The following is a 27024-nucleotide window of genomic DNA, read 5'->3' as shown; positions in this document are numbered from 1 at the left end:
TTGAAACAATGCGGAATAGTTTCGCAACTCACGCCACCCGGAACACCACAGCGTAATGGTGTGTCTGAACGTCGTAATCGTACTTTACTAGATATGGTACGATCTATGATGTCTCTTACTGATTTACCGCTATCATTTTGGGGTTATGCTTTAGAGACGGCCGCATTCACGTTAAATAGGGCACCATCAAAATCCATTGAGACGACGCCTTATGAACTGTGGTTTGGCAAGAAACCAAAGTTGTCGTTTCTGAAAGTTTGGGGCTGCGATGCTTATGTGAAAAAACTTCAACCTGATAAGCTCGAACTCAAATCGGAGAAATGTGTCTTCATAGGATACCCAAAGGAGACTGTTGGGTACACCTTCTATCACAGACCCGAAGGCAAGACTTTTGTTGCTAAATTCAGAGTTTTTCTAGAGAAGGAGTTTCTCTCGAAAGAAGTGAGTGGGAGGAAAGTAGAACTTGATGAGGTAACTGTACCTGCTCCCTTGTTGGAAAGTAGTTCATCGCAGAAACCGGTTTCTGCGACACCTACACCAATTAGTGAGGAAGTTAATGATGATGATCATGAAACTTCAGATCAAGTTGTTACTGAACCTCGTAGGTCAACCAGAGTAAGATCCACACCAGAGTGGTACGGTAATCCTGTTCTGGAAGTTATGTTACTAGACCATGACGAACCTACGAACTATGAAGAAGCGATGGTGAGCCCAGATTCCGCAAAATGGCTTGAGGCCATGAAATCTGAGATGGGATCCATGTATGAGAACAAAGTGTGGTCTTTGGTTGACTTGCCCGGTGATCGGCAAGCAATTGAGAATAAATGGATCTTCAAGAAGAAGACTGACGCTGACGGTAATGTTACTGTCTATAAAGCTCGACTTGTTGCAAAATGTTTTCGACAAGTTCAAGGGATTGACTACGATGAGACCTTCTCACCCGTAGCGATGCTTAAGTCTGTCCGAATCATGTTAGCAATTGCCGCATTTTATGATTATGAAATTTGGCAAATGGATGTCAAAACTGCGTTCCTGAATGGATTTCTGGAAGAAGAGTTGTATATGATGCAACCGGAAGGTTTTGTCGATCCAAAGGGAGCTCACAAAGTGTGCAAGCTCCAGCGATCCATTTATGGACTGGTGCAAGCCTCTCGGAGTTGGAATAAATGCTTTGATAGTGTGATCAAAGCATTTGGTTTTGTACAGACTTTTGGAGAAGCCTGTATTTACAAGAAAGTGAGTGGGAGCTCTGTAGCATTTCTAATATTATATGTGGATGACATATTGTTGATTGGAAATGATATAGAATTTCTGGAAAGCATAAAGGGATACTTGAATAAGAGTTTTTCAATGAAAGACCTCAGTGAAGCTGCTTATATATTGGGCATCAAGATCTATAGAGATAGATCAAGACGCTTAATTGGGCTTTCACAAAGCACATACCTTGACAAAGTTTTGAAGAAGTTCAAAATGGATCAAGCAAAGAAAGGGGTTTTGCCTGTGTTACAAGGTGTGAAGTTGAGTAAGACTCAATGCCTGACCACTGCAGAAGATAGAGATAAAATGAAAGATGTTCCCTATGCTTCAGCCATAGGCTCTATCATGTATGCAATGATGTGTACCATACCTGATGTGTGCCTTGCTATAAGTCTAGCAGGGAGGTACCAAAGTAATCCAGGAGTGGATCACTGGACAACGGTCAAGAACATCCTGAAATACCTGAAAAGGACTAAGGATATGTTTCTCGTTTATGAAGGTGACAAAGAGCTCATCGTAAATGGTTACATTGATGCAAGCTTTGACACTAATCCAGATGATTCTAAATCGCAAACCGGATACGTGTTTACATTGAACGGTGGAGCTGTCAGTTGGTGCAGTTCTATACAAAGCGTCGTGGCGGGATCTACGTGTGAAGCGGAGTACATATGAAGGAGTTCATATCCGATCTAGGTGTCATACCTAGTGCATCGGGACCAATGAAAATATTTTGTGACAATACTGGTGCAATTGCCTTGCCGAAGGAATCCAGATTTCACAAGAGAACCAAGCACATCAAGAGACGCTTCAATTCCATCCGGGATTTAGTCCAGGTGGGAGACATAGAAATTTGCAAGATACATACGGATCTGAACGTTGCAGACCCGTTGACTAAGCCTCTTCCACGAGCAAAACATGATCAACACCAAGGCTCCGTGGGTGTTAGAATCATTACTGTGTAATCTAGATTATTGACTCTAATGCAAGTGGGAGACTGAAGGAAATATGCCCTAGAGGCAATAATAAAGTTATTATTTATTTCCTTATATCATGATAAATGTTTATTATTCATGCTAGAATTGTATTAACCGGAGACATAATACATGTGTGAATACATAGACAAACAGAGTGTCACTAGTATGCCTCTACTTGACTAGCTCATTGATCAAAGATGGTCAAGTTTCCTAACCATTGACATCAGTTGTCATTTGATTAACGGGATCACATCATTAGGAGAATGATGTGATTGACCTGACCCATTCCGTTAGCTTAGCACCCGATCGTTTAGTATGTTGCTATTGCTTTCTTCATGACTTATACATGTTCCTATGACTATGAGATTATGCAACTCCCTTTTATCGGAGGAACACTTTGTGTGCTACCAAACATCACAACGTAACTGGGTGATTATAAAGGTGCTCTATAGGTGTCTCCGAAGGTACTTGTTGAGTTGGCGTATTTCAAGATTAGGATTTGTCACTCCGATTGTCGGAGAGGTATCTCTGGGCCCTCTCGGTAATGAACATCACCTAAGCCTTGCAAGCATTGCAACTAATGAGTTAGTTGCGGGATGATATATTACGGAACGAGTAAAGAGACTTGTCGGTAACGAGATTGAAACTAGGTATTGAGATACCGACGATCGAATCTCGGGCAAGTAACATACCGATGACAAAGGGAACAACGTATGTTGTTATGCGGTCTGACCGATAAAGACCTTCGTAGAATATTTGGGAGCCAATATGAGCACCCAGGTTCCGCTATTGGTTATTGACCGGAGACGTGTCTCGGTCATGTCTACATAGTTCTCGAACCCGTAGGGTCCGCACGCTTAACGTTTCGATGATAGTTATATTATGAGTTTATATGTTTTGATGTACCGAAGGTTGTTCGGTGTCCCAGATGTGATCACGGACATGACGAGGAGTCTCGAAATGGTCGAGACATGAAGATTGATATATTGGAAGCCTATGTTTGGATATCGGAAGTGTTCCGGGTGAAATCGGGATTTTACCAGAGTACCGGGAGGTTACCGGAACCCCCGGGAGGTTAATGGGCCTTAGCGGGCCTTTATGAAGAAGAGGAGAGGCGGCCAGGGCTGGGCCCCGCGCCCCTCCCCTAGTCCTAATAGGACAAGGAGAGGGGGGCGGCACCCCCCTTCCTTCCTCTCTCCCTCCTCTTCCCCCTCCCAAGTCCTAATCCAACTAGGACTCCTCCTGGCGCACCCTCTCTCCTGGCCGGCCGCACCCCCCTTGCTCCTTTATATACAGGGGCATGGGGGCACCCTAGAGACACAACAATTGATCGTTTGATCTTTTAGTCGTGTGCGGTGCCCCCTCCACCATAGTCCACCTCGATAATACTGTAGGGGTGCTTAGGCGAAGCCCTACGTCGGTAGAACATCATCGTCGTCACCACGCCATCGTGTTGACGAAACTCTCCCTCAACACTCGGCTGGATCGGAGTTTGAGGAACGTCATCGGGCTGAACGTGTGCTGAACTCGGAGGTGCCATGCGTTCGGTACTTGATCGGTCGGATCGTGAAGACGCACGACTACATCAACCGCGTTGTGCTAACGCTTCCGCTTTCGGTCTACGAGGGTACGTGGACAACACTCTCCCCTCTCGTTGCTATGCATCACCATGATCTTGCGTGTGCGTAGGAATTTTTTTGAAATTACTACGTTCCCCATCAAGGCGCGCCCCCCTACCTCGTGGACTCCTCGTTTGTTTCTTGACGTCCACTCCAAGTCCTCTGGATCACGTTTGTTCCAAAAATCACGTTCCCGAAGGTTTCTTTCTGTTTGGATTCCGTTTGATATTCCTTTTCTGCGAAACACTGAAATAGGCAAAAAAATAGCAATTTGCACCGGGCCTTGGGTTAATAGGTTAGTCCCAGAAATAATTTAAAAGTGTAAAATAAAGCCCATTAACATCCAAAACAGATAATATAATACCATGGAACAATAAAACATTATAGATACGTTGGAGACATATCAAGCATCCCCAAGCTTAATTCCTACTCATCCTCGAGTAGGTAAATGATAAAAACAGAATTTTTGATGTGGAATGCTACCTAGCATAATTCTCAATGTAATTCTATTTATTATGGCATGAATATTCAGATCTGAAAGATTCATGACAAAAGTCTAATATTGACATAAAAATAATAATACTTCAAGCATACTAACTAAGCAATTATGTCTTCTTAAAATAACATGGCAAAAGAATGTTCATCCCTACAAAATCATATAGTTTGGTCATGCTCCATTTGTGTCACACAAGAATGCTCTCATCATGCACAACCCTGATGACAAGCCAAGCAATTGTTTCACACTTTAGTAATCTCAAACTTTTTTCAACTTTCACGCAATACATGAGCGTGAGCCATGGATATAGCACTATGGGTGGAATAGAATATGATGATGGGAGTTATGTGGAGAAGACAAAAAAGGAGAAAGTCTCACATCGACGCGGCTAATCAATGGGCTAAGGAGATGCCCATCAATTGATGTCAATGCAAGGAGTAGGGATTGCCATGCAACAGATGCACTAGAGCTATAAATGTATGAAAGCTCAACAAAAGAAACTAAGTGGGTGTGCATCCAACTTTCTTGCTCACGAAGACCTAGGGCATTTGAGGAAGCCCATTGTTGGAATATAGAAGCAAAGTTCTATAATGAAAAATTCCCACTAGTATATGAAAGTAACAAAACAAGAGACTCTCTATCATAAGGATCATGGTGCTACTTTGAAGCACAAGTGTGGAAAAAAGCTAGTAGCATTGCCCCTTTTTATTTGTTTTTTTGGGGACAATGCTCTATTAATGATGATCATCACACTTCTATTTATTTACAACTCAATGATTACAACTCGATACTAGAACAAAGTATGACTCTATATGAATGCCTCTGGCGGTGTACCGGGAAGGGCAATGAATCAAGAGTGACATGTATGAAAAATTATGAACGGTGGCTTTGCCACAAATACGATGTCAACTACATGATCATGCAAGGCAATATGACAATGATGATGTGTGTCATGATAAATGGAACAGTGGAAAGTTGCATGGCAATATATCTCGGAATAGCTATGGAAATGCCATAATAGGTAGGTATGGTGGCAGTTTTGAGGAAGATATAAGGAGGTTTATGTGTGACAGAGTGTATCATATCACGGGGTTTGGATGCACCGGCGAAGTTTGCACTAGCTCTCAAGGTGAGAAAGCGCAATGCACAGTACCGAAGAGGCTAGCAATGATGGAAGGGTGAGAGTGCGTATAATCCATGGACTCAACATTAGTCATGTAGCGACCCAAAATGGATCGAAGTCTCTGTGCTTAAGTGTCATCCCTAGATCGGTATGCTGACACACACAGTACTCGAGGAATTATAACAGAGTTCAATCACACACTTTATTACATCAAGGTCCTCAAAAGAGTATTTATTACAATAATATGGCCAAAGGCCATCTCAATAAAAATAACTGCGGAAGCATTGAAGGTAAATGAGTCCATCCAACTCCACGGCAAACTGAGTGCAGAACAACGACCTATCGCACCTTTAATCCTCATCGGAAAAGTCTGCAACATGAGACGTTGCAGCCGTGTAGGTCAGCACATGGAATATGCTGGCAATTTCACACCATAGAAAAATAATAAATGAAAAGACTATCTCTATATGCAAATTTAGCTGGTGGAGGCTCAAAATTTTATTTTGCATAAAGCTAATTTTACCCTACAACAAAGGAATACATTTTTTTGCTACTAAATTAAAATGCCATTATTGAGAAGGTTCCTCCAACTCAATCCCAAAATTCCCAAGTTATTAGTAACCCAATAATTTCATTAAATAGAGTGATGAGATCAACCAATAATTCCCTTCTAGATACTCAAGTTGTCCATAACTGGGGACACGGCTAATCATGATTAGTTTGTACACTCTACAGAGGTTTGCGCACTTTTCCCCACAAGACTCGACCACCTCCATGATCGGAAGATCGAGACATAGCCTTTCTGAAGTATTTCCTCCAAACCCTGGGTAGACCGGTACACCTACTTTCCCGTACATCAGCTAGTCTACCACGGAAAGAGGTCACACAACTTACTCAGCTATGCCAGAGCCCATAATGGCTTGTGGCTGCACACGGAAGTTTCTAGGCAAGAAATATCTTATGATCCCTTTGAGCCTGGGTGGCGGACCTAGGGCAATCACACGGGTACTCCAGGATTCCCCTTGGGCAAGCACTGGTTTCTCCAGGTGCCCCAAACAATCCACCCAGATGTGTATTAAAGTTGCCACCTTATGTTGTCCCAAAATTATTATCTCTCGCAACTTGCATGAATCACACATACCAATCCCCGTCTACAAGCATGGCTAAGAAATATACGATATAACGAATATTCCCAGGGTGATCAAAGGTCATAGGTTCCTACCACATGAACTACATAGCATAACCACATGTTTCCAATCCTACTCATGCAATCTTTGAGGGTGAAACTAATTGCTACGTCTTGTGCTTGCGTTGGTTTTCCCCGAAGAGGAAGGGATGATGCAGCAGAGTAGCGTAAGTATTTCCCTTAGTTTCTGAGAACCAAGGTATCAATCTAGTAGGAGCCCACGCTCAACTCCCTCGTACCTGCACAAAGCGATAGCTACTCGCAACCAACGTGATTAGGGGTTGTCAAGCCCTTCACGGTCACTTACGAGATTGAGATCTGATATATATAATATTTTTGGTATTTTTGGTATAAATATGCAAAGTAAAAAAGTAAAAGCAAAGTAAAAAAGAAAAACAAGATTAAAGTGATGGAGATTGATATGATGAGAATAGACCCGGGGGCCATAGGTTTCACTAGTGGCTTCTCTCAAGAGCATAAGTATTCTACGGTGGGTGAACAAATTACTGTTGAGCAATTGACAGAATTGAGCATAGTTATGAGAATATCTAGGCATGATCATGTATATAGGCATCACGTCCATGACAAGTAGATCGAAACGATTCTGCATCTACTACTATTACTCCACTCATCGACCGCTATCCAGCATGCATCTAGAGTATTAAGTTAAAAATAGAGTAACGCCTTAAGCAAGATGGCATGATGTAGAGAGATAAATTCATGCAATATGAAATAAACCCCATCTTGTTATCCTCGATGGCAACTATACAATACGTGCCTTGCTGCCCCTTCTGTCACTGGGTAAGGACACCGCAAGATCGAACCCAAAGCTAAGCACTTCTCCCATGGCAAGAACTACCAATCTAGTTGGCCAAACCAAACGGATAATTCGAAGAGACTTGCAAAGATAACCAATCATACATAAAATAATTCAGAGAAGATTCAAATATTATTAATAGATAGACTGGATCATAAACCCACAATTCATCGGTCTCAACAAACACACCACAAAAAGAAGATTACATCAAATAGATCTCCACAAGAGAGGGGGGTTACTTTGTATTGAGATTCAAAGAGAGAGAAGAAGCCATCTAGCTACTAACTATGGACCCGAAGGTCTAAGGTAAACTACTCACACTTCATCGGAGGGGCTAGGATGATGTAGAAGCCCTCCGTGATGACGGCCCTCTTCCGGCGGAGCTACAGAACAGGCCCCAAGATGGGATCTCGTGGATACAAAAAGTTTCGGTGGTGGAATTAGGTTTTTGGCTCCTGTTCTGATAGTTTGGGGGTACGTGTGAATATATAGGAGGAAGAAGTACGCCGGAGGAGCAACGAGGGGTCCACGAGGCAGGGGGCGCGCCCTAGGGGGGCGCCCCCCACCCTCGTGACCGCCTCTTTTGTTCCTTGGAGCAGGGTCCAAGTCTCTTGGATCACGTTCGGTGAGAAAATCACGTTCCCGAAGATTTTATTCCGTTTGGACTCTGTTTGATATTCCGTTTATCCAAAACACTGAAATAGGCAAAAACAGCAATTCTGGGCTGGGCCTCCGGTTAATAGGTTAGTCCCAAAAATAATATAAAAGTGGAAAATAAAGCCCAATATAGTCCAAAACAGTAGATAATATAGCATGGAGCAATAAAAAATTATAGATACGTTGGAGACGTATCAGGCATCCCCAAGCTTAATTCCTGCTCGTCCTCGAGTAGGTAAATGATAAAAACAGAATTTTTGATGCGGAGTGCTACTTGGCATAATTTCAATGTAAATCTTCTTAATTGTGGTATGAATATTCAGATTAGAAAGATTCAAGACAAAAGTTTATATTGACATAAAAAATAATAATACTTCAAGCATACTAACAAAGCAATTATGTCTTCTCAAAATAACATGGCAAAGAAAGTTATCCCTACAAAATCATATAGTCTGGCTATGCTCCATCTTCACCACACAAAGTATTTAAATCATGCACAACCCCGATGACAAGCCAAGCAATTGTTTCATACTCTAACTTTTTCAAAACTTTTTCAATCTTCACGCAATACATGAGCGTGAGCCATGGATATAGCACTATAGGTGGAATAGAATGGTGGTTATGGAGAAGACAAAAAGGAGGGGAAGATAGTCTCACATCAACTAGGCGTATCAACGGGCTATGGAGATGCCCATCAATAGATATCAATGTGAGTGAGTAGGGATTGCCATGCAACGGATGCACTAGAGCTATACATGTATGAAAGCTCAACAAAAGAAACTAGTGTGTGTGCATCCAACTTTCTTGCTCATGAAGACCTAGGGCAATTTGAGGAAGCCCATTATCGGAATATACAAGCCAAGTTCTAGAATGTAAAATTCCCACTAGTATATGAAAGTGACAACATATGAGACTCTCTATATGAAGAACATGGTGCTACTTTGAAGCACAATATATGAGACTCGCTATATCATGGTGCTACTTTGAAGCACAAGTGTGGAAAAAGGGATAGTAGAATTGCCCCTTTTTATTTATTTTCTTTTCGGGCCTTCTTTTTTTTCTTTGGCCTTTCTCTCTTTTTTTGGGACAATGCTCTATTGAATGATGATCATCACACTTTTATTTATTTACAACTCAATGATTACAACTCGATTCTAAAACAAAGTATGACTCTATATGGATGCCTCCGGCGATGTACCGGGATATGCAATGAATCAAGAGTGACAAGTATGAAGAAATTATGAACGGTGGCTTTGCCACGAATACTTATGTTAACTACATGATCATGCTAAGCAATAGGACAATGATGAATGTGTCATGATGAACTAGATGGTGGAAAGTTGCATGGCAATATGTCTCGGAATGGCTATGGAAATGCCATAATAGGTAGGTATGGTGGCTGTTTTGAGGAAGGTATATGGTAGGTGTATGATACCGGCGAAAAGTGCACGGTATTAGAGAGGCTAGCAAAGGTGGAAGGGTGAGAGTGCGTATAATCCATGGACTCAACATTAGTCATAAAGAACTCATATACTTATTGCAATAATCTAGAAGTTATCAAAGCAAAGTATTACGCGCATGCTCCTAGGGGGATAGATTGGTAGGAAAAGACCACCGCTCGTCCCCGACCGCCACTCATAAGGAAGACAATCAATAAACAAATCATGCTCCGACTTCGTTACATAACGGTTCACCATACGTGCATGCTACGGGAATCACAAACCTTAACACAAGTATTCTTTAAATTCACAACTACTCAACTAGCATGACTTTAATATTATCACCTCCATATCTCAAAACAATTATCATGCTTCAATCTTTTCTTAGTATTCAACACACTCAAAAGAAAGTTTCACAAATCTTGAATACCAAGCATATTATTATTAAGAAAATTACCATGCTATTAAGAGACTCTCAAATAATTTAAGTGAAGCATGAGAGATCAATAGTTTCTTTAAAACAAATCCACCACTGTGCTCTAAAAGATCTAAGTGATGCACATAGAGAAAAATTATAACGCTCAAAAGATATAAGTGAAGCACATAGAGCAAAATTATCTAGCTCAAAAGATATAAGTGAAGCACATAGAGCAAAACTACTTAGCTCAAAAGATATAAGTGAAGCACATAGAGCATTCTATCAAATTTTAATTCATGTATGGCTCTCTCAAAAGGTGTGTACAGAAAGGATGATTGTGGCATACTAAGACACAAAGACACAAATAATACAAGACGCTCCAAGCAAAACACATATCATGTTGGTGAATAAAAATATAGCTCCATGTAAATTACCGATGGAAGTGGATGAAAGAGGGGATGCCTTCCGGGGCATCCCCAAGCTTTGACTTTTTGGTGTCCTTGGATTATATTGGGGGTGCCATGGGAATCCCCAAGCTTAGCACTTTCCACTCCTTGTTCCATGATCCATCAAAAGAATTCACCCAAAACTTGAAAACTTCACAACACAAAACTCAAATAGAAAACTCGTGAGCTCCGTTAGCGAAAGAAAACAAAAGACCACTTCAAGGTACTGTAATTAACTCATTCTTTATTTATATTGGTGTTAAAAATACTGTATTACAACTTCTCTATGGATTATAAACTATTTTACTAGCCATAGATTCATCAAAATAAGCAAACAACACACGAAAAACAGAATCTGTCAAAAACAGAACAGTCCGTAGTAATCTGTAGATAGCGCAAGATCTGGAACCCCAAAAATTCTAAAATAAATTGCTGGATGTGAGGAATTTATATATTAATTATCTCCAGAAATAATTAACTAAATATCACTCTTCAAATAAAAATTACAGCAGTTCTCGTGATCGCTAAAGTTTCTGTTTTTTACAGAAAGCTCAACAAGACTTCCCCCAAGAATTCCCAACGGTTCTACTTGGCACAAACACTAATTAAACACAAAAAACACAAACAAAACAGAGGCTAAATAATTTATTTATTACTAAGCAGGAGCAAAAAGCAAGGAATAAAAATAAAATTGGGTTGCCTCCCAACAAGCGCTATCGTTTAACGCTCCTAGCTAGGCATAAAAGCGAGGATAGATCTAGGTATTGCCATCTTTGGTAGGCAATCCATCAGTGGCTCTCATGATAGTTTCATATGGTAATTTTATTTTATTTCTTGGAAAGTGTTCCGTGTCCTTTTTTAATGGAAATTGAAATCTAATATTCCCTTCCTTCATATCAATAATCGCACCAACCGTTCTAAGGAAAGGTCTACCAAGAATAATAGGGAAAGAAGGATTGCAATCTATATCAAGAACAATGAAATCTACGGGCATATAATTCCTATTTGCAACAATAAGAACATCATTAATCCTTCCCATAGGTTTCTTAATAGTGGAATCCGCAAGATGCAAGTTTAGAGAGCAATCATCAAAGTTACGGAAATCTAGTAAATCACACAAAGTCTTGGGAATAGTAGAGACACTAGCACCCAAATCACACAAAGCATAAAACTCATGATCTTTAATTTTAATTTTCATAGTTGGTTCCCACTCATCATAGAGTTTTCTAGGGATATAAACTTTCAACTCAAGTTTTTCTTCATAAGATTGCATCAAGGCATCAACAATATGTTCGGTGAAGGCTTTATTTTGACTATAAGCATGTGGAGAATTTAGCACGGACTGCAACAAGGAAATACAATCAATTAAAGAGAAATTTTCATAATTAAATTCCTTGAAATCCAATATAGTGGGTTTAGCAACATCTAGATTTTTATTTCTTTCAATCCCACTTTCATCAATTTCATCATTAAGATCTAAATACTCCGAATTTTTAGAATGCCTTCTAGGTAAAGGAAGATCATATTCAGTTTCATCAAGATTAATATTGCAAAATAAAGATTTAATAGGGGACACATCAATAACTTTTAGATCTTCATCTTGATTTTCATAGGAATTGGAGGAACATGCTTCAATAAAGGCATCTTTGGAAGCACGCATCCTAGCGGTTCTTTCCTTACACTCATCAATTGAAATTCTCATGGCTTTTAGAGACTCATTGATATCATGCTTAGGTGGAATAGATCTAAGTTTCAAAGAATCAACATCAAGAGCAATTCTATCAACGTTCCTAGCCAAATCATCAATCTTAAGCAATTTTTCTTCAATCATAGCATTAAAATTCTTTTGCGAAGAAATAAATTCTTTAATATTAGATTCAAAATCAGAGGGCATCTTATTATAATTTCCATAAGAGTTATTGTAGGAATTCCCATAATTATTAGAAGGATTACTAGGATATGGCCTAGGATTAAAATTCCCTCTATAAGCGTTGTTACCAAAATTATTCCTACCAACAAAATTCACATCCATAGATTCATTGTTATTCTAAATCAAAGTAGACAAAGGCATATCATTAGGATCAGAAGAAACACTCTTAGTAGCAAATAATTTCATAAGTTCATCCATCTTTCCACTCAACACATTAATTTCTTCTATCGCATGCACTTTTTTATTAGAAGATCTTTCAGTATGCCATTGAGAATAATTAACCATAATATTATCTAGGAGTTTAGTAGCATCTCCTAAAGTGATTTCCATAAAAGTGCCTCCCGCGGCCGAATCTAAAAGATTTCTAGAAGCAAAATTCAATCCGGCATAAAATTTTTGTATAATCATCCACAAATTCAAACCATGAGTAGGGCAATTACGTATCATTAATTTCATTCTCTCCCAAGCTTGTGCAACATGTTCATGATCAAGTTGTTTAAAGTTCATAATATCTTTTCTAAGAGAGATGATCTTAGTGGGAGGAAAATACTTGGAGATAAAAGCATCTTTGCACTTGTTCCATGAATCAATACTATTCTTAGGCAAAGACGAAAACCAAGCTTTAGCACGATCTCTAAGAAAAAAAGGAAATAGCTTCAATTTAACGACATCATTATTGACATCCTTTTTCTTTTGCATATCACATAAATCAACGAAGCTATTAAGATAAGTAGCGGCATCTTCACTAGGAAGGTCGGCGAATTGATCTTTCATAACAAGATTCAACAAAGCAATATTAATTTCACAAGATTCAGCATCGGTAAGAGGAGCAATCAGAGTGCTAAGGAAATCATTATTATTGGTATTGGTGAAGTCACACAATTTAGTAGTATCTTGAGCCATCGCGACAAACAAGCAATCTAACACACGAGCAAACAAAAAGCAACGAGCGAAAAGAGGCAAATAGAGAGGGAGGATAGGGAGAGAGAGAGGGCGAATAAAACGGCAAGGGTGAATTGGCGGGAGAGGAAAACGAGTGGCAAATGGCAAATAATGTAATGCGAGAGATAGGGATTGCGATGGGTACTTGGTATGTTGACTTTTTGCGTAGACTCCCTGGCAATGGCGCCAGAAATCCTTCTTGCTACGTCTTGAGCTTGCGTTGGTTTTTCCCGAAGAGGAATCGATGATGCAGCAGAGTAGCGTAAGTATTTCCCTCAGTTTTTGAGAACCAAGGTATCAATCCAGTAGGAGCCCATGCTCAAGTCCCTCGTACCTGCACAAAGCGATAGCTACTCGCAACCAACGCGATTAGGGGTTGTCAAGCCCTTCATGGTCACTTACGAGAGTGAGATCTGATAGATATAATATTTTTGGTATTTTTGGTATAAAGATGCAAAGTAAAAAGTAAAAGCAAAGTAAAAAAGCAAAACAAGATTAAAGTGATGGAGATTGATATGATGAGAATAGACCCCGGGGCCATAGGTTTCACTAGTGGCTTCTCTCAAGAGCATAAGTATTCTACGGTGGGTGAACAAATTACTGTTGAGCAATTGACAGAATTGAGCATAGTTATGAGAATATCTAGGCATGATCATGTATATAGGCATCACATCCGTGACAAGTAGATCGAAACGATTTTGCATCTACTACTATTACTCCACTCATCGACCGCTATCCAACATGCATCTAGAGTATTAAGTTAAAAACAGAGTAACGCCTTAAGCAAGATGACATGATGTAGAGAGATAAATTCATGCAATATGAAATAAACCCCATCTTGTTATCCTCGACGGCAACGATACAATACGTGCCTTGCTGCCCCTTCTGTCACTGGGTAAGGACATCGCAAGATCGAACCTAAAGCTAAGCACTTCTCCCATGGCAAGAACTACCAATCTAGTTGGCCAAACCAAACGGATAATTCGAAGAGACTTGCAAAGATAACCAATCATACATAAAAAAATTCAAAGAAGATTCAAATATTATTCATAGATAGACTGGATCATAAACCCACAATTCATCAGTCTCAACAAACACACCGCAAAAAGAAGATTACATCGAATAGATCTCCACAAGAGAGGGGGGGAACTTTGTATTGAGATTCAAAGAGAGAGAAGAAGCCATCTAGCTACTAACTATGGACCCGAAGGTCTGAGGTAAACTACTCACACTTCATCGGAGGGGCTAGGATGATGTAGAAGCCCTCCGTGATGATGGCCCTCTTCCGGCGGAGCTCCGGAATAGGCCCCAAGATGGGATCGCGTGGATACAGAAAGTTGCGGCGGTGGAATTAGGTTTTTGGCTCCTGTTCTGATCGTTTGGGGGTATGTGTGTATATATAGGAGGAAGAAGTACGCCGGAGGAGCAATGAGGGGCCCACGAGGCAGGGGGCGCGCCCTAGGGGGGCGCCCCCACCCTCGTGACCGCCTCTTTTGTTCCTTGGAGCAGGGTCCAAGTCTCCTGGATCACGTTCGGTGAGAAAATCACGTTCCCGAAGATTTTTATTCCATTTGGACTCCGTTTGATATTCCGTTTATCCGAAACACTGAAATAGGCAAAAAAAATAGCAATTCTGGGTTGGGCCTCCGGTTAATAGGTTAGTCCCAAAAATAATATAAAAGTGGAAAATAAAGCCCAATAAAGTCCAAAACAGTAGATAATATAGCATGGAGCAATCAAAAATTATAGATACGTTGGAGACGTATCACTAATGCATACTGAAAACTGGGTATTGAAGATTATGATCAAAGTGTGAACTTGCCTTGCTGACGATCGTTGAACTCTAAAGATTCGTAGTAGCAAGCTTCGCACTCCGGATGATCTAACGTAAGCAAGCAATAACATACATAAGCATATAAGCAAAGATCCAAAAAGAAAACAAATGAAAGACTCGGAAAACTCCAAAACAACCAAATAAAGTTTCTGTACATAACATAATTTTTACAATAGCAAAAATATGTGTGTTTGGGTCTAACAGAAAGTACACATTACGAGCTTTGATTTGCAAAAAGAATCACCTAAAACGGAGTTATGAAACTCGAGTTACGGCCTAACGAAGTTTGAATTCAGATCTGTTTGAATTCAAAATTTAAAATTTTCAAAAATATTTTTCGTGTGGTTTTCTGGATAGAGGATATTTCTATGAAACCGTAGAAAAAAGAATCAACTAAAACGGATCTATAGATTAAAAGATATGAATTTATGAAGATTGGGCATTTTTCTGGAAATTAATTACGGGATTCAATATGAGCTGCCACGTGGCGTGCTGTGATTGGCTGCGCATGTTTGCTGCCAGCGGATGGCCGATCCGTAGATAAACTGATCGTGGTGGCTAAAAAAATAAAACAGTAGCCGGTTTGATCTAAGCCGCAGAAAACCGATCTAATTTAGAAAAACTTAAACGTTTTTTAACTAAAGCGAACGGATGCTCGTTCAACTTACAAAGAAGAACGAGTTGGGGAGGCGCTCAAGCTCCGGCGAGGCGGCGGCTTCGGCGATCACGGACGTCGCGGACGGCGCGCCCCGACTGCGAAAACATGGCATACCCATATCAAAAAGGTTCAACAAGACGAATCAAGAAGGAAGGGAGAAGAATGGGGTCTAGGTACCTCAGACGGCGCCGGTTTCGTCTGAAAAATAGCGGCTGCGGACGGCGCTCCGGCGAGGAATTGAGGGGAAACGAGGGGGAAAGAACTCCCACTGGGAGGGGGCTTCGGTCTAGGAGGTAATGGGGAAGGGGCGGGAGCTTTTATAGGTGTCAGGGGAGTCTATACAACGAGATCCACCGAGAGCTTAGTGCAACCTTTAATGGTTGTTTGTGCAAGAACGTTTCCGGATCAGTTCGGCGATTTAAGACAATAATGTTGGGTTTTAATTCTCTGAATGGGTTCAACTTACATTCCTCTGTAAGTTTTGTGTTGGTGGAGAGTCGAAAGGGTGAAAGAATTTAGTGGGAGGAGGAGAGGAAGAGGTGGTGCCATGGCTGTTGCTAAGGAAGAGGTGGAGGCGTTCATGTTCCTATAACAAGGAGAGGAGGGAGATGGCCATCAGTTGGGCTGGAAGATATGGGCCTTAGTGAGAAAAGTGGCCTATGGCTGAGTGTTTTTTTTTGAACGTTTTTTTAACAGAAGCAAAGAAACACCGACAATACAAATAAAAGTTAGCTGAAAAATCCCAGAAAATTCACATAGTTATATGGTCTTATATATGACCTAGTGAACTTTTATCTGGCCTAAAATGCAAGTTTTCAAAAATAAACTTTTTGCTATGCTAATAAAATAAATTGCAAATAAAACTCAACAAATATATTTTGGTTCCAAATTCAATTTCCAATATTTTCTTTTCTGATTTTGAAGAAGTCATTTTATCTTCTCTCTTTATTTTATTTTTGATATAATGGAAATGATTTTTTTGATGAAACCAAATTTGATCCAAACTCCCAACTTTGAAAAAAAATTCAAAATTGGTTTTTAGGGAAACTTCCAACTCTCTCTTTTGGTCCTTGAGTTGCTCAAAGTTCCTTGGATCAAAAATCAAATAAATCAAATGGGGCAAAAATGCATAAATCATGGATGCATATGAATGATCTATTATAAACATCCAAATTGAAAATTGGGATGTTACAAGTCATAAAGAACTCACATACTTATTGCAAAAATCTACAAGTCATCAAAAACCAAGCATTACGTGCATGCTCCTAGGGGGATAGATTGGCAGGAAAAGACCACCGCTCATCCCCGACCGCAACTCATAAGGAAGACAATCAAATAACACCTCATGTTTCAAATGTGTTACACAACGGTCACCATACGTGCATGCTACGGGACTTGCAAACTTCAACGCAAGTATTTCTCAAATTCACAACTACTCAACTAGAACACTCTAATATTACCACCTTTAAATCTCAAAACAATTATCAAGTATCAAACTTCTCCTAGTGCTCAATGCACTTTTTTTGAAAGTTTTTATTATCCCGATCTTGGATGCCTATCATATTAGGACTAAATTCATAACCAAAGAAAATTACCATGTTGTTCTAAGGGACTCTCAAAATAATTTAAGTGAAGCATGAGAGATCAATAATTTCTATAAAATAAAACCACCACCGTGCTCTAAAAGATATAAGCGAAGCACTAGAGCAAAATTATCTAGCTCAAAAGGTATAGGTGAAGTACATAGAGTATTCTAATAAATTCTGATTCATGTGTGTCTCTCCCAAAAGGTGTGTACAGCAAGGATGATTGTGATAAACTAAAAATCAAAAACTCAAATCATACAAGACGCTCCAAGCAAAACACATATCATGTGGTGAATAAAATTTATAGCTCCAAGTAAAGTTACCGAAGGACGAAGACGAAAGAGGGGATGCCTTCCGGGGCATCCCCAAGCTTAGGCTTTTGGTTGTACTTGGAATTTACCTTGGGGTGCCTTGGGCATCCCCAAGCTTAGGCTCTTGTTTCTCTTTGTTCCATAATCCATCAAATCTTTACCCAAAACTAGAAAACTTCACAACACAAAACTTAAAAGAAAATCTCGTGAGCTCCGTTAGTAAAAGAAAACAAACCACCACTTCAAGGTACCGTTATGAACTCATTCTTTATTTATATTAGTGTTAAACCTACTGTATTCCAACTTTTCTATGGTTCATAAACTCTATTACTAGCCATAGATTCATCAAAATAAGCAAACAACACACGAAAAACAGAATCTGTCAAAAACAGAACAGTCTGTAGAAATCTATAGGTTTCGAATACTTATGGAACCCTAAAAATTCTAAAATAAATTTCTGGGCGTGAGGAATTTATCTATTAATCATCTTCAAAAATAATTAACTAAATAGCACTCTCCAGTAAAAAATGGCAGCAAATATCATGAGCGCTAAAGTTTCTGTTTTTTACAGCTAGATCGCAAAGACTTTCCCCAAGTCTTCCCAAAGGTTGTACTTGGCACAAACACTAATTAAAAGCATAAAACTACATCTAAACAGAGACTAGATGAATTATTTATTACTAAACATAACCAAAAAGCAAAGAACAAAAATAAAATTGTGTTTCCTCCCAACAAGCGCTATCGTTTAATGCCCCTAGCTAGGCATAACAGCAAGGATAGATATAGGTATTGTCATCTTTGGTATGCAATCCATAAGTGGCTCTCATAATAGATTCATAAGGTAATTTTATTTTATTTCTAGGAAAGTGTTCCATTCCCTTCCTTAACGGAAATTGGAACCTAATATTCCCTTCTTTCATATTAATAATTGCACCAATCGTTCTAAGGAAAGGTCTACCAAGAATAATAGGACATGAAGGATTGCAATCAATATCAAGAACAATGAAATCTACGGGCACATAATTCCTATTTGCAACAATCAAAACATCATTAATTCTTCCCATAGGTTTCTTAATGGTGGAATCCGTAAGATGCAAGTTTAAAGAACAATCATCAAATTCACAGAAACCTAGCAAATCACACAAAGTTTTAGGAATTGTGGAAACACTAGCACCCAAATCACATAAAGCAAAGCATTCATGATCTTTAATTTTAATTTTATAGTAGGTTCCCACTCATCATAAAGTTTTCTTCGGATAGAAACCTCCAATTCAAGCTTTTCATCATAAGATTGCATTAAAGCATCAATGATATGTTTAGTAAAAGCTTTATTTTGACTATAAGCATGCAGAGAATTTAGCACGGATTGCAGCAAGGAAATACAATCTATAAAAGAGCAATTATAACAATTAAATTCCTTGAAATCCAAGATAGTGGGTTCATTCCTATGTAAAGTTTTGACCTCTGCAATCCCACTTTTATCAATTTTTGCATCAAGATCTAAAAACTCTGAATCATTGGGACGCCTTCTAACTAAAGTTGACTCATCTCCAGTCCCATCATTATCAAGAATCATATTGCAAATCAAAGATTTAATAGGAGACACATCAATCACTTTTAGATCTTCATCATTATTATCATCAAGACTAGAAGAACACGCTTTTATAAAGCATTCTTTTTTAGCACACATCCTAGCGGTTCTTTCTTTGCAATCATCAATGGAAATTATCATAGCTTTGAGAGACTCATTGATATCATGCTTAGGTGGAATAGATCTAAGTTTCAAAGAATCAACATCAAGAGAAATTCTATCCACGTTCCTAGCCAACTCATCAATCTTAGAATTTTTTTCTTCAATCAAAGCATTGAAATTCTTTTGCGAACTAATAAATTATTTAATATTAGATTCAAAATAAGAGGGAATCTTATTATAATTTTCATAAGAGTTATTGTAGGAATTCCCATAATTATTAGAAGGATTACTAGGATATGGCCTAGGATTAAAATTACCTCTATACACGTTATTACCAAAATTGTTCCTACCAACAAAATTCACATCCATAGATTCATTCTTATTCTCAATCAAAGTAGACAAAGGCATATCATTAGGATCAGAAGGGACACTCTTATTAGCTAACAATTTCATAAGATCATCCATCTTTCCACTCAAAACATTGATTTCTTCTATAGCATGCACCTTTTTATTAGTAGATCTTTTAGTATGCCATTGAGAATAATTAACCATAATATTATCTAGGAGTTTAGTAGCTTCTCCTAAAGTGATTTCCATAAAAGTGCCTCCCGCGGCCGAATCTAAAAGATTTCTAGAAGCAAAGTTCAATCCAGCATAATTTTTTTGTATAATCATCCAAAGATTCAAACCATGTGTAGGGAAATTATGTATCATTAATTTCATCCTCTCCCAAGCTTGTGCAACATGTTCATGATCATGTTGCTTAAAATTCATAATATCGTTTCTAAGAGTGATGATCTTAGCTGGAGGAAAATACTTAGAGATAAAGGCATCTTTGCACTTATTCCATGAATCGATACAATTTTTAGGCAAAGACGAAAACCAAGTTTTAGCACAATCTCTAAGCGAAAACGGGAATAGCTTCAATTTAACAATATCATTATCCACATCTTTCTTCTTTTGCGTATCACACAAATCAACAAAGTTGTTTAGAAGGGTAGCAGCATCTTCACTAGGAAGGCCGGAAAATGGATCTTTCATGACAAGATTCAGCAAAGCAACATTAATTTCACAAGATTCAGCATCGGTAAGAGGAGCAATTGGAGTGCTAATAAAATCATTATTGTTGGTATTGGAAAAATCACACAATTTAGTATTATCTTGAGCCATCGTGACAAGCAATCCAACACACAATCAAGCAAGAGGCAAACAAAAAGAGGCAAGCAGAAAAGAGGGTGAATAAAACGTCAAGGGTGAAGTGGGGGAGAGGAAAACGAGAGGCAAATGGCAAATAATGTAATGCGAGGGATAAGAGTTTATGATGGGTACTTGGTATGTCTTGACTTGTGCGTAGACTCCCCGGCAACGGCGCCAGAAATTCTTCTTGCTACCTCTTGAGCACTGCGTTGGTTTTCCCTTGAAGAGGAAAGAGTGATGTAGCAAAGTAGCATAAGTATTTCCCTCAGTTTTTGAGAACCAAGGTATCAATCTAGTAGGAGGCCACACGCAAGTCCCTCGTACCTACACAAACAAATAAGAACCTCGCAACCAACGCGAAAAAGGGGTTGTCAATCCCTTCACGGTCACTTTATGAGAGTGAGATTTGATAGAGATGATAAAATAATACTTTTGGTATTTTTATGATAAAGATTAAAAGTAAAGATTGCAAAATAAATGGTAATAGAAATAGCTTGTTGACGAAAGATTAATATGATGGAGAATAGACCCGGGGGGCATAGGTTTCACTAGTGGCTTCTCTCAAGATAGCATAAGTATTACAGTGGGTGAACAAATTACTGTCGAGCAATTAAGAGAAAAGCGAATAATTATGAGAATATCTAGGCATGATCATGTATATAGGCATCACGTCCGTGACAAGTGGACCGACTCCTGCCTACATCTACTACTATTAATCCACACATCGACCGCTATCCAGCATGCATCTAGAGTATTAAGTTCATAAGAACAGAGTAACACATTAGGTAAGATGACATGATGTAGAGGGATAAACTCAAGCAATATGATATAAACCCCATCTTTTTATCCTCGATGGCAACAATACAATACGTGTTGTTTCCCTTTCTGTCACTGGGATCGAGCACCGCAAGATTGAACCCAAAGCTAAGCACTTCTCCCATTCCAAGAAAGATCAATCTAGTAGGCCAAACCAAACTGATAATTCGAAGAGACTTGCAAAGATAACCAGTCATACATAAAAGATTTCAGAGAAGAATCAAATATTGTTCATAGATAGACTTGATCATAAACCCACAATTCGTCGGATCTCGACAAACACACCGCAAAAAAAGTTACATCGAATAGATCTCCAAGAAGATCGAGGAGAACTTTGTATTGAGATTCAAAGAGAGAGAAGAAGCCATCTAGCTAATAACTATGGACCCAAAGGTCTGAAGTAAACTACTCACACATCATCGGAGGGGCCATGGAGTTGATGTAGAGGCCCTCCGTGATTGATGCCCCCTCTGGCGGAGCTCCGGAAAAGGCCCCAAGATGGGATCTCTTGGGTACATAAGGTTGCGGTGGTGGAAATAGGGTTTCGTGGTGCTCCTGGATGTTTTCAGGGTATATGAGTATATATAGGAGGAAGAAGTAGGCCGGCTGAGGCACGAGGGGGGAGGGCGCGCCCCCTGCCTCGTGGACTCCTCGTTTGTTTCTTGACATCCACTCCAAGTCCTTTGGATCATGTTTGTTCCCAAAATCACGTTCTCGAAGGTTTCATTCCGTTTGGATTCCGTTTGGTATTCGTTTTCTGCGAAACACTGAAATAGGCAAAAAAACAATTTGAACTGGGCCTTCGGTTAATAGGTTAGTCCCAAAAATAATACAGAAGTGTAAAATAAAGCCCATTAACATCCAAAACAGATAATATAATAGCATGGAAGAAACAAAAATTATAGATACGATGGATACGTATCACAAAGCAACTTGGAGAAGGCTAGAAATCAAGATTTATGTGGTTGAAATGGAATATCTTGACCTCAACACAAGTGTAGGTGGTTCTCTCTCAGGAAATGTATGATGGAAGTGTAGACCTGTTCTGATGGCTCTCTCCACGAATGAAGAGTGGGTGGACGGGTATATATAGCCTCCACACAAAATCTAACCGTTACACACAATTTACTAAACTCGGTGGGACCGAATCAGAAAACTCGGTCAGACCGATTCTGTTCAAAATGTGAACGTTAGGATTTTCAGTGGGACCGACATGTCAACTCGGTGGGACCGATTTCATTAGGGTTAGGGCATAACGTAATCTCAATGAGACCGCTTACGCAAACTCGACGGGACCAATTTTGGTAATAAGCAAACAGAGAGTTGGTCATGCAAACTCGGTGGGACCGATTCGCTCGTGTCGGTTGGACCGAAACGTTACGAAGGGGAAACGAAGAGTTTGCATTGTGAACTTGGTGGGACCGATCGCTCATCTCGGTTAGACCGAAACGTTACGAAGGGAAACAGAGAGTTTGCAATCCCATCTCGGTGAGACCGAGATCCCTATCGGTGGAAGTGAAGTGACTAGGGTTTTGTGGCAGTGGCTATGTCAACTGAAATCGGTGGCGCCGGATGGAAAGTTCCGGTGGGGCCAAGTTTGACATTTGGTTTGGGACATATGTGGATATGAGAAAGTGGTTGAGGATTTTGGAGCATATCACTAAGCATTTTGAGCAAGTAACCCATTAAGCAACACCTCACCCCCTTTTAATAGTATTGGCTTTTCCTATGGACTCAATGTGATCTTGGATCACTAAAAGGTAAAATGTAGAGTCTTGAGCTTTAGAGCTTGAGCCAATATTTTGTCCTTAGCATTTTGAGGGGTCCACATTTATAATCCATGCCATGCCAATCATTGAGCTTTTCTAAAAAAAATATCTTGAAATAGTATTAGCTCAATGAGCTATATGTTGTTAGGAATTACCAAAACACTACAAAAAAGACACATCCATGACATTTTGGGAATAACAATTTTTTTCTGTCATACATATGACACTTCTATGATGATAATTGTGACAAAACACGGTGTCATCATAGATGTGGTGGGCTCCTACTTCTATGACAAAAAATCATGACAGAAAATGGGCTTTTCATCCTGGGCGGGCCGGAGACGCAGCTGCATGACATTCTTTGGGCTTCCATGACGGAAAAAACCATGGTAGAAGCGAGGGGGAGGAAAATTTCGGGGAGTTCCCGGTTACGGTGGGAGGTCGGGGGCCGAGCGATGCGTGTTTCTCTCGTACACGTATGCGCATGTGTGCGAGGCGTTGGCTCTAACTGAACCTGAGTGAGGCGTTGGGCTCTAACTGAACCCGAGCGATTGCACTGCAGGCTACGCGTTACTGAACCCGAGTGATCGATCAATGGTTGTTAACTGAACTCGATCGAGTGATTCCTTCGCTACTGCTGCTAACTGGAGCCGATTGATTGGATGAACAGTGAGCATTGCGGCGGGGGGGGGGGGGGGGGGGGGAAAGGGGGGGGGGGGGGGGGTTGGATGAACAGTGAGCGGTGGTGTTGCCTCTGGATGAATAGGACCCCGTGGTGTGGAGGGCTGGATGAACAGTAGACGGTGGAGGGGTGCCCATGGAGGGGTGGTTGAACAGGACCCCGTGGTGTGGAGGGCTGGATGAACAGTAGACGGTGGAGGGGTGCCCGTGGAGGGGTGGTTGAACAGTAGCCGGTGGAGTAGCGTGCGGTGCAGGATGGATGAACAAGAGCCCGTGGAGGCTGGAGGAGGTCGACGGTAGCCCATGGAGGCTGGAGGAGGTCGACGGTGGAGATGAACAGTATCCCGTGGAGTCCCGTTTTGCGGTACACCACACCCCTCCCGATGAACAGGACCCCTGTTTCGACCGTAGGAGGTCCGTTTCGTCCGTTTTGCGGTACGCCACACCCCTCTCGATCAACACGACCCCCGTTTCGACCATAGGAGGTATGTTTCCTCCGTTTTGCGGTACGCCACACCCCTCCCGATCAACAGGACCCCCGTTTCGACCGTAGGAGGTCTGTTTCCTCCGTTCTGCGGTACGCCAGGCCTCGTTTCCATCGCCTGTTCCGTCCAAGCCCTCCCCATGAACACGACCACGCATTCCGTTCCGACCCAGCCGGTTGGCTCCCACGCGTTCCGATGCCTCCTGATGAACACGACACATTCTGTTGCCTCCCCATGAACACGACGCATTTCGTTGCCTCTCCATGAACATGACGACGACGCTATTTCTCCGTTCCGACCCAGCCATGTACACGAGCCCTGGCCGTACGTATGCGCGAGTAGGCGTTCGAGACTCCGCCCGTATGTACACATACGTGGCTGTATTTTCTTTCGTGCACCCTGGCCGCTGTACGTACGTGTACATGCTACGTGCGCGCCTCTACTACGACACGTGCGTGCCTCTACTACGACACGTGTGCGCCTCTACATCGACCAGTATGTACGTACACGTTCGCGAACAGAATGACAACGCTACGTACACTTCGACCAGGTGGGTCCCGACTGTCAGGCACTTCCTTGTGTGCGAAGATGTAGCTGGTGGGTCCGAGCCGTCAGGGGGCGAATCATTTTGTTTTTTTTGCCCGGACGCACTTCCTTGCGTGCGAAGGTGTAGCTGGTGGGTCCCAGCAGTCAGGAGGAAACGTTTTTTCGTGAAATACGGTGGCCTGTCCGGTGGGTCCCTGCTGTCAGGTGGAGGAATAATTATTTTGCACATAATAAGGAGGCACTTCCTTGCTGCGGCCGTGGACCCAGCTGTCAGCCTCTCCATGTACAGTCCACGTCCGATGGAAGCCGTTCCTTGACCATGTTGACCACGCCGCGCCGAGAGCACCAGGGCGGTGGACGACGGCGAGGCCTAGGAAGGGGATGACGCGGAGCCGGGGAAGACGCGGCAGTGGATGCCCACGCGTAGAGGAGTATGAGGGTTCACTGGTTCGCTGCGGTGTGAGGCTGCCGTCGCCGCAGAATAACAGGGGGTGTGGGTGAGTAGAGGGATGGCCTGACCAGCGGTGGGACTAGTAGGGGGTGGTGAGGCCTCCGCCGCATCGCAGTCGGCCACGGGAGGCAGGAGCACGAGGCACAGCCGGCGCTGGTTTGGGCGGCTAGAGCAAGAAGACCAGAGGTTGAAGAAGCACTACGGCCGTTGGATGGACATCGTACGATCACTGGAGCTAGAATCATACATATTGACTAAGTTGACAAAGCCCTCCATCCCCGTCAACTTAGTAGGCCCACAAGTCAGCCTACCACTATACTGGGTCCCAGCTAACAGGGGGGAGTATTCATTTTTTTGTGCGTAATAAGGAGGCACTTCCTTGCGTGCGAAGATATAGCTGGTGGGTCCGAGCTGTCAGCGGCGGTAACTTTTTTTTTCACAAAATACAGAGGCCCTTTCGGTGGGTCCCTGATCTCAGGTGGATGAATCATTATTTTGCGTGTAATAAGGAGGCATTTCCTTGTGTGCGGCCGTGGACCCAGCTGTCGGCCTCTCCACGTATAGTCCAATCAGATGCATGCCGGTCGTTGACCACGTTGACCAGGCCATGCCGAGAGCACCAGGGCGGTGGACGACGGCGAGGCCTAGGAAGGGAACGACACGGAGGCAGGGAAGACTCGGCAGTTGTTTCCCACGCGAAGGGGAGTACGGCTATATGAGGGTTTACTGGTTCGTCTGCCGTCGCTGGAGAATAACAGCAGGTGTGGGTGAGTAGAGGGATGGCTAGGCCAGCGATGGGAGTATGGTGGGGCGGTGAGGCCTACGCGGCAACAGAGCCGGCCACGGGGAGGAGGGAGCAGGCAGTCCCGCCGGCGCTTGTTTGAGCGGCTGGAGCAGGAAGAGCAGAGATTGAAGAAGCACGACGGCCGTTGGATGGACATCGTACGGTCACTGGAGCTAGAATCGTTCATATTGACTAAGTTGACAAAGCCCTCCGTCCGCGTCAACTTAGTAGGCCCACAAGTCAGCCTCCCACCATGGTGGCCCAGCTAGCAGGGGGAGTATTTATTTTTCTGTGCGTAATAAGGAGGCACTTCCGGTGGGTCCGAGCTGACAGCGGGGGGAACATTTTTTCACGAAATACGGTGGTCCGTCCGGTGGGTCCCAGCAGTCAGGGGCAAACGTTTTTTTCACGAAATACGGTGGCCTGTCCGGTGGGTCCCAGCAGTCAGGGGGAAACATTTTTTCCACGAAATACTGGTGGCCCGTCTGGTGGGTCCCTGCTGTCAGGTGGAGGAATAACTATTTTGCGCGTAATAAGGAGGCACTTCCTTGTGGCTGCCGTGGACCCAGCTGTTAGCCTCTCCACGTACAATACTCTTCCGATGGAAGTCGGTCATTGACCACATTGACCACGCCGCGCCGAGAGCACCACGGCGGTGGACGACGGCGAGGCCTAGGAAGGGGATGACGCGGAGCCGGGGAAGACGCGGCAGCGGATGCCCACGCGGAGAGGAGTACAAGGGTTCACTAGTTCGGCTGCGGTGTGAGGCTGCCGTCGCCGCAGAATAACAGGGGGAGTGGGTGAGTGGAGGGATGGCCTGGCCAGCGGTGGGAGTAGTATGGGGACGGTGAGGCCTCCGCAGCAGCACAGCCGTCCACGGGAGGCAGGAGCATGCGGCACGACCGACGC

Source organism: Triticum urartu, chromosome 2, assembly GCF_003073215.2.
Source record: "Triticum urartu cultivar G1812 chromosome 2, Tu2.1, whole genome shotgun sequence".
NCBI lineage: Eukaryota > Viridiplantae > Streptophyta > Magnoliopsida > Poales > Poaceae > Triticum > Triticum urartu.
This window is presented reverse-complemented; position numbering follows the sequence as displayed.